Source organism: Chlamydotis macqueenii, chromosome 1, assembly GCF_036417535.1.
Source record: "Chlamydotis macqueenii isolate bChlMac1 chromosome 1, bChlMac1.mat, whole genome shotgun sequence".
NCBI lineage: Eukaryota > Metazoa > Chordata > Aves > Otidiformes > Otididae > Chlamydotis > Chlamydotis macqueenii.
In genome coordinates this window covers 193,550,829-193,559,069 of record NC_141556.1, presented here as the reverse complement: position 1 = coordinate 193,559,069, position 8,241 = coordinate 193,550,829, and positions in this window count along the sequence as shown.

The window sequence follows — 8,241 nt, the reverse complement described above, 5'->3', positions numbered from 1 at the left end:
CTCTCAATAATAATTATGTGTTTTCAGATAATTAAACTGGAACAACACAAATGTAGACTTGCTTGGTTAAGTAGCAAGAAAACATATTTGGATTGTGTTTGGAGAAGGATTTTGTTTTATCAGTAGAGTCACTGATCCACCAAATCTTTATTCATGTGAGTGATCTTTGCACTTGCAAATAATCCTGTATTATCTTGTCTGCATTAATACACACTCTTTGTTTTAGTGACTGTCAATAGGAAGTAGTCAAGAGTAAATGTTAAAGAGGGCATAGCTCCAAATAAAGAAAAAAAGCCTTAAAAATTTTGCAAACTCTACATATTCACACATTCATTTCCAGATACAATAGTCTTATGACAGAAAAAAAAAACTCAAATACTTTTTTGCCAAATATTTAGCAGCCTCTCAAAGTCTCAACTGAACACTCTTGATGTACCTTCCTTATGTATTTTACATCAGTTTAGTATTGCTTAGACTCTAAATTTACCAAATATGGTGTTAGTAACTCTGTCCCTCACCCCCCACCTCATAAAATGCTTCTAGAAAGCTGCATCTGTATTGCATCTCAAAACATTGAATCTCCATCCGTATGCAACAAAAATAAACATTTGTTTGTAAGGGAAAGCAGGAAGAATATGCTATTTTTACACAAAATTGCTGTTCATACAATATTTACCACTACCCAAAATAATGAGGTTTGTATTACGATTGGAATGTTGAGAGAAATACTGTAGGTTAAGAAATGGTGTGAGTTCTGCGTAGTTCTCCTAAGAGCGTCCTGTCTTTTATGTTGTGAGCACAGAGGGCTAACTGTGCAAGCGCTGTGTGGGAAGTGGCGTGGTGCCCTGGAGAGGGAGATGGTCCCTTATAATGTTGGTATACGTCTCTGAAGAAAAGTTCAGTTGCCATCTACTGCTTCCTTGTAGGATCTTAGACAGGTTTTCTCATTCCCCTGGGTATGTCTGTACCATAAAGAATAGGTTTTGCATGGTCATAAGCATTGCAGGTTGTGTTTCTCAGCCACCTTTTGTCCTCTTGTCTGCTCTGCAGATGGCCATCAGATTCCCAGTGCGGCCATGTTTGCTAAGTTCCCATGGGCTTGTGTAGCCCTGTGTCCTCCAGACCACTAGCCATCACTGCCACGAGCCTTGGGCAAGCCAAGGTCACTGTGGCTTTGGCAGTGAGCAGGGTAAAATTTGGACTTTGTTTCTTCTCTATAAAAGGGGATTTGAGATGTAGGAATACCCAGCATAGATGCATAGGGATGCTTTGAGAAAATCGTATCACAACCTTGTGTCGATAACCTCAGGCACTCTGTCGCTCTTGAAGCACCGTCATGGTCTGGAGCATGGCATGATGAACAGGCTTGTGTTCTGCCATCTCAGTGTCATTGCAGGCTGGCACATGGTCACAAAAAGAGCATTACAAGGATATGACACTACAATCACAGAGGCAAAAATCAAAACTTTGTCAGAAAGTGAAGGCAGTATCATCTTTAATGGTGTGGATGAGAAAAAACTATAGACCACACAGGATTTCATTGGACTCTAAGTCTGAAAGTACAGCCACAGAGAGCTGCCGGAGACTGGGAGAGACCACATGCTCCCAGATTGTGTTCCCTTGAGCGGCAGACGAAGCGCAGTGAGAGTCTTCTCTGCTCTCTCATCGGTCCTGACCCGTCTCAGGTCTGTGCTGAGATGGCAAAGATCCTGAACATTTGTCAGCTTTAAGGCTAAAGGATGAGCCCTGCAACTCAGCAGAGTTGATTCAAATACTTATCAAAAATGTATGGTAATTAGAAAAATAAAGAAAAACTAACATATACTGTAGCTACTTAATCATTGATCCTTTTAAATTTTGTTTTTAGCATTTTCAGTAAAGTTCACCTTCTGGAGATCCTTCCTTGGTTTGTGCCTGTGTGGTCGCAGTTGGAGCGGGTTGGCCACTGCAGGGCTCCAGCGTGGAGGAGTTCAATTTTGTCACGGAGAATCTGAAAGAGAAGCATGAATGTAGGACCATGGCATGAAAAGGAGAATGCAAGGATGTGGCCTGGTGCTTGCTTGGGCAATCAGCAGCCAGAGTAGTCTTAGCACAGTCTCACTTCTCCCTCCTGTGAAGCAGGAGCGAACCCGATCACCTCCCACCAGGTGTGTCCCTGGTCATCTGCTTGCCATGAAACCCATGACCTGGTCAAGCCATCTGTGCTTTCCTGGAGCACATGGACAGGAATGGGAAAGACTGCAGAAAGTGCTACAAGAGCAATATTACACACAGCTTAGTATCAGTTGTATGAAAACAACCAAAGTCTGGTTTTGGGAAACATGAGTGTTCTGCTTGAGACTCTGTGTCTTCCGAATTCTTCATCTTTTCCTGGAGAGGGAGCTGCCCATGTCTTTTAAAACATCCCACAAGGACTGAAAGTTTGCCCAGTGCTAGTTATTCAAAATGTGTCAGAGAGAGAAAAATGCCAGCAAGCAGTTAATCCATCAGGAACAGCAACAACAGGCAGTTCCTGGTAATAGGCTGTTGTTAAGTTCAGTAATAAGAATATTAAGAAATGAGTATAACACATGAAGAAAACCAACGCTCTATGTGAGCTATTGCTTTGTCTTAATTCTGTGTATTATATTCAAATACAGTCTTCTCTCCCTACCATGGTAGCAGACACCAAAGTAATAGCAAAAAAAAACACCAAAAGGAAGGTAAGCAGAATAGTTGACATTGTCAATCTGGATATCGTAACCTGGGCAACTCTGCCCACAGCAGACCCCTAAATTTAAACATTGCTCTTCAGCATAATCCACTGCGTTGCTAAAGCAGCAGAGAGGCAGTATTGCTGGGATTTCATGGCATTGCTGGTTCAGTTCCTAACACTCCTCCCAAAAACGCTGAACCCCTCCATGCAGAGAAGGCACTTGCAAAATCCTTGGAAGATGGAATATGTTTTATCTAGGAAGGAGTTTGAATGTCATCTCCTTCTTTCTCTCCTGGTCTCAATTTACTGCGCTGGGGAATGCCTGGAGGAGAGGCAGGCGGAGTTTCCCATGGTCTGGCCCTGTGCCTCCCCTCCCAGAGGACCCCAGCAGGATGCTGCGTGTGGCACGGCTACTGCCAAGTCCCCCTGCACGTCAAACGCTGGAGACCGCTCTGGTTACATAAACCTCTGGGAGAAAGCGTAGGCTCCTAGAAAAGCAGATGATACCCTGTCAGTAAGTGAATCCTCACCTGGGTGAAGTTGCACTGCAGTCAAGAGCACCTGGCTCTGTCTCCATCAAGCCACTGGCGTGTGGGTTAAAGGGGAAGGGAAGCCAGAAGAGCAGTGTGGGATCGCCAGCAACTCGTGCCTGTCCCGTTTTATTTTTTTCCCTGGGGCTCATGATTTGGGTACCGCTTCCCCTGGCTGTCATGCCTGCCTGTCCAGCAGCAGGATTTTGCATCACCTTTTCTTGCAAATGGAGACCATGAGGCTCAAGGCATGTTCTCTCTGAACCAAAAGGAAAAGGGGCTGCAAATGTGTTTTCCTTCCCTATCCTCAGGCTTGTATTTAGAGTGATTGCTTACCTTATTGAAAATTTTATGTCTATAGTGCGCTTTGCAAATACAGACGAGGAATCGCAGTCCTCCACACTAACACCTGGCATTAGCAGGGTGTTAAGCCCAAGCAGGGTGAAGCAGCTCAGGCTTGGTGCTGCACTGGCACGGCTTTCGGTCTACCCTGAGCTCCTGCACCTGCAAGAAGCACTACAGACCTGCAGGTAGACGTACAGCTCCTCGCATCCTCTGCTTGGTGAAAGGACTGAAGATCAGCCCCACCACAGGGGAATCCCTTCCCAAGGGTGGCTCTGGGTCTGCCTCACCAGCAGGTCCCATTTGGGCTTGGATCCCCACGGGAATCTTCTTGCAACAAAGGCACAGCTCTGCCTTTCCGCAGCAGGACCTATTGCATCCTGCCCGGTAGGCTCTCTGCTGTCTGAAAAATTAGTTAAACTAGAAATAACCATAGGCAGGAATTTTACCTAAACTTCATTTTTCTTTGCCCATTGAAAATTATTTCCCAGGCACCTCCGCCCTCGGGAGGGAGCAGAGAGCCCCCACCATGCTCTCATTACTTGAGATTCACCTCCAGCCGCTGCTGCCAACTTTTTTTTTCCTTTTTTCTCCTTTCTAGGTTGAGGCCTTTAATAATTTTGTGCCTCTTTCAGCCTAGGCTCCAGCCTGGGAAAAACAAACCTGCTAGCTTGGCGAAAGGCAAGCACACACGGCCCAATTACCAGCTTCCCCACTGTTCCTTTGGGCCGGCTGGTATTCTCCCTGCCTTTGTTTCGCTGCCTGCTCCCTGCCTCCGAGCAGCTTCCTTTGACTCCGTTCCAGGCAGCCGGGCAGAACGAGATCCAGCAGGTAAACTGAGGAAGGGCTATTGTCCGGCCGCCCCTCGCCTGCGCAGCGCTGCGGTTTATCTGCCCACAGAGCTTCACACAGGCCCACCTCTGTAAAGAGCTGCTCTACTTTTTAATTAGGGGAAAACACATTGTTTCTTTGCGCTTAAAACACTTGTGCATGGGGAAGGCAGCATTGACGCATCTCGGTAAGGGCAGACCGCATGTCACAGTTCAGGTGCTGGGTGTGGGTCGCATTGTTTCGGCCCCGGCTGTGTGGCTGTTGTCTGCCCCGCAACCTGTGCCTTGGCTGGCGCTCGTCCTGGCAGCCTTGGGAAGAGCCAGGGAGGACGGATGGGGCTGCTCCCGCAGCTCTCCAGGACAAGGGAAGGTGCATGGGAGCAGCGCTGCGGGGACCTGGCCTGGCTGTCCTGTGGCGGGGACAGGCTGGTGCCCCTTGTCATCTCTCAGCACAATTTGGAAGGTGGGAACTGGCAGGGATGAGCTACTGCTGTCCCCCAGGGTTGGTGCTTACCATAGCAGGGTCTCTGCTGGTACCACTGCCAAGCTCCCCCTCTGCAGCTGCAGGGGTGCCCGCCTCCCATTTTAGAGGAGGGCAAAGTGTTTCCCAAACATGCTGTACCAACTAGGGTCCCCAGAAGAGCTCCTGGGGGTGAGGAGGAGGAATGGCCAGCCCTACGTCCCTTTCTCAGGCAGCAGCAGCTTGTCCCTTTGCCCTGGCTACCCCGTCTTGCCATGACCCAAGCACCTGTGGAGCCCCAAGCTGCCTGGGTGATGAGGGCTCACGCTGAGGACCAGCTCTCCGCATTTTTGTCTGTACTAATAAACAGGGCAAGGGTGGTTCTCCAGCCCCAGGGCTGCTGGCTCCTGTCTGTCCAGCTGCAGTCCCTTAAGCAGGGCAACCCCAGGCAAGCTGCTCACCCTGAGCTCCGAGGTGATGCTACCTGGTAGGGCCAAAGCCATGCCAGGGTGGCATGGACTGAAGGCAGGGCCAAAGAGACTGGACTGGAGTTAGGCAGGTGTCTCCCACTGAGTCAGCGGAGTGACTTAAGGATGCGAGATGTGGGGCACGCAGCTGGCTGCTGATACCTGTCCTCAAGAGCGAGATGCTTGGATTGCGGAGTGGGGAATGGATTGAGAGCAGCACTGAGGAGAAGGAGTTGAGTGTGCCAGTGGATGAGGAGCTCAACGTGAGCCGGCAATGTGTGCTTGCAGCCCAGAAAGCCAAGCGCATCCTGGGCTGCATCAAGGGGAGCATGGCCAGCAGGTCCAGGGGGGTGATTCTCCCCCTCTACTCCGCCCTGGTGAGACCCCACCTGCAGTACTGTGTCCAGTTCTGGAGCCCCCAACATAAGAAGGACATGGACCAGTTGGAGAAGGTCCAGAGGAGGGTCATGAAGATGATGACAGGGCTGGAGCACCTCTGCTATGAGGCCAGGCTGAGAGAGTTGGGGCTGTTCAGCCTGGAGAAGAGAAGGCTCCAGGGAAACCTGACAGCGGTCTTCCAGTACTTAAAGGGGGCTTATAGGAAAGATGGGGAGAAACTCTTTAGCAAGGCCTGTTGGGATAAGACAAGGGATAATGGTTTTAAAATAAAGGAAGGTAGATTTAGATTAGATATTAGGAAAAAAATTGTTTACAGTGAGGGTGGTAGAACAGTGGAATAGGTTGCCCAGAGAGGTGATGGATGCCCCATCCCTGGAAACATTCAAGGCCAGGCTGGATGAGGCTCTGAGCAACCTGATCTGGTTGGAGATGTCCCTGCTTGTTGCAGGGGGTTTGGACTAGATGACCTTTAAAGGTCCCTTCCAACCCTAACTATTCTATGATTCTGTTCTATGCTTTGGGAGATGCGGTGGATGCCCCGAGACAGAGTCCCTGGGATGTGCAGCGGTTGCTCTTTGAGATAGTGACTAAATCTGGCTTTGAAGGGTGAGAACTGACTGGAAACAAGATATCGTCCCTGTCTTTCATTAGCGTGGCTGCAGCAACGAACGCACTCACCCTGCTCAAAGGACTTACAGTTTGCGAAGGATTTGTGTGTGGGGAGGGAGCCAGCAAGGGGAGCAGTGGGGAGAAGCTTAAAAGTGAATTGTTAGAACATATCTCCATCTCAGCACTCAGTTTATAAAATAAATTCTTTGGGCAGGTGCTTGAATTCACAGCCTCTTTAGGGGGAATTTATCAGCCCCAGGAATATACTGGTTAAGGAAGAAAAAAACCCCACAACTATCACCATCAGCTGCTAGGAGGGAAAAGCTAATCATCTAAACTTTACTGCGGGAGAGGTGCAGCTGTCAAAGCAATAAGGTAAATGAGTCTCAGACTGAAATGGTTTTTGCGGCAGAACTCTGCTCCCTGCTAAATAGGGGAGATTGAACTATAGCACCATTCCACTATTCCCTGGTAATGCACCATTTTGGGGCTGACTGGGTGGTCTTAAGTCCATTGCCACAGTGGCTATATCGCTGATACCAATCAAGGCCCCGCAGCTGAGACCCTGAGTGACCTGCTTCAGCAGCTTTTTTCAAACCCCAATTCACTCATTTGTGTGGGATGCTTTTCTGCTACTTTATTTATGGGATTACATAAATGAGCCATTAAAAATGTAAATCTTCAGAACAGTTGAATAATAAAGATTTAAACAATAAGCTCAGGGCGGTACAGTACAGAAACTTCCCTGAACCAGCAGTACTGCACCGTCGTGGCTATGGCAACAATAGCGGGTTAAGGGAAAGAGAGAGCAAGGAGGAAAATAAAACGTCCCGGCATTGTTACAGTCACTGGCACCACAGAAAGATTAGGGATTTTTTTTTTTTTTTTTGCAGAGTATTAGAACAATAATGAAGATGTGCCATTATACGCCACAAAGGAGACCATGCCATCCCTCACATAGTGCAGGTGTCAAAACAATCAGGCTGGCCACAGAATTGAGTTTAAGTGAAGTTTGTCCCACCTCACCACAAAGCATTTAACCCTTCCCGGGCCAGAACCGGCTACAGACATGCCATGGCTAGCGCAGGCTCTTTTCTCCTCTCTCCTGTGCCATTAGAGATCTGGTCTGAGCATCTTTCTTTATCAGCAGAGGCAACGAAGCTGTACGCTATGTACCTTGCTGAGGAGGAGCTTACTGCAGGTTTTATTTGGCTTTCCCTGTGCTTATGTCACGTTAAAGTATCTGGCGAGGCAATAAAGTCAATAACACAGTGAAGAATTGTACTGAGGTTTAGTTATGTCCCGCTGCAGCCTTCTCTCTGCAAAGGATAAAATGATGGAAGTAGCTTCTAAGCTCTGTTAAGCTCAGAATTTGTGAGGTGAAATGGCGGTAACCAGCCATAAGCCAATTTTCCCTGTACGATTGTGTGTTTTAGGTGTCACATAATAATCTCCATATAACAACAGTAGTGAAGAAGACTGAGATTCCTCCAGCGTTTTGGGTGTGAGCACCTTGAAGACAAACTCTGAGTCGCATTAGCACTCTCCACAGAAGCAGATTCAGCACGTAGTACACTATGTTAGTAAGTTTTTCCTGTAGCTCAGTTCTGGGAACTGCATGGAGGTATCTTGTAAATAATTAAATTTGGGAGTTTATTTGGGAGAGTAAATTTGGGAATTTATATGAAATTCCGGAGTAAATTTAGAAATTTATATAAAAGACATATTACCTCCCTATTTCAAAGGTCACCACCATCTGAATTTTAATATTTGTAACCTAAAGGCAAACGTATACCCCCACCATTCTAATTTCTTTGCTGTAAGAAAGGCAAGGCTAGGGCCAAGCATCCATTGCTGCCCAGTGAATCATGACTCACTCACAGAAAAGACATTGATCCCACCAGACCTG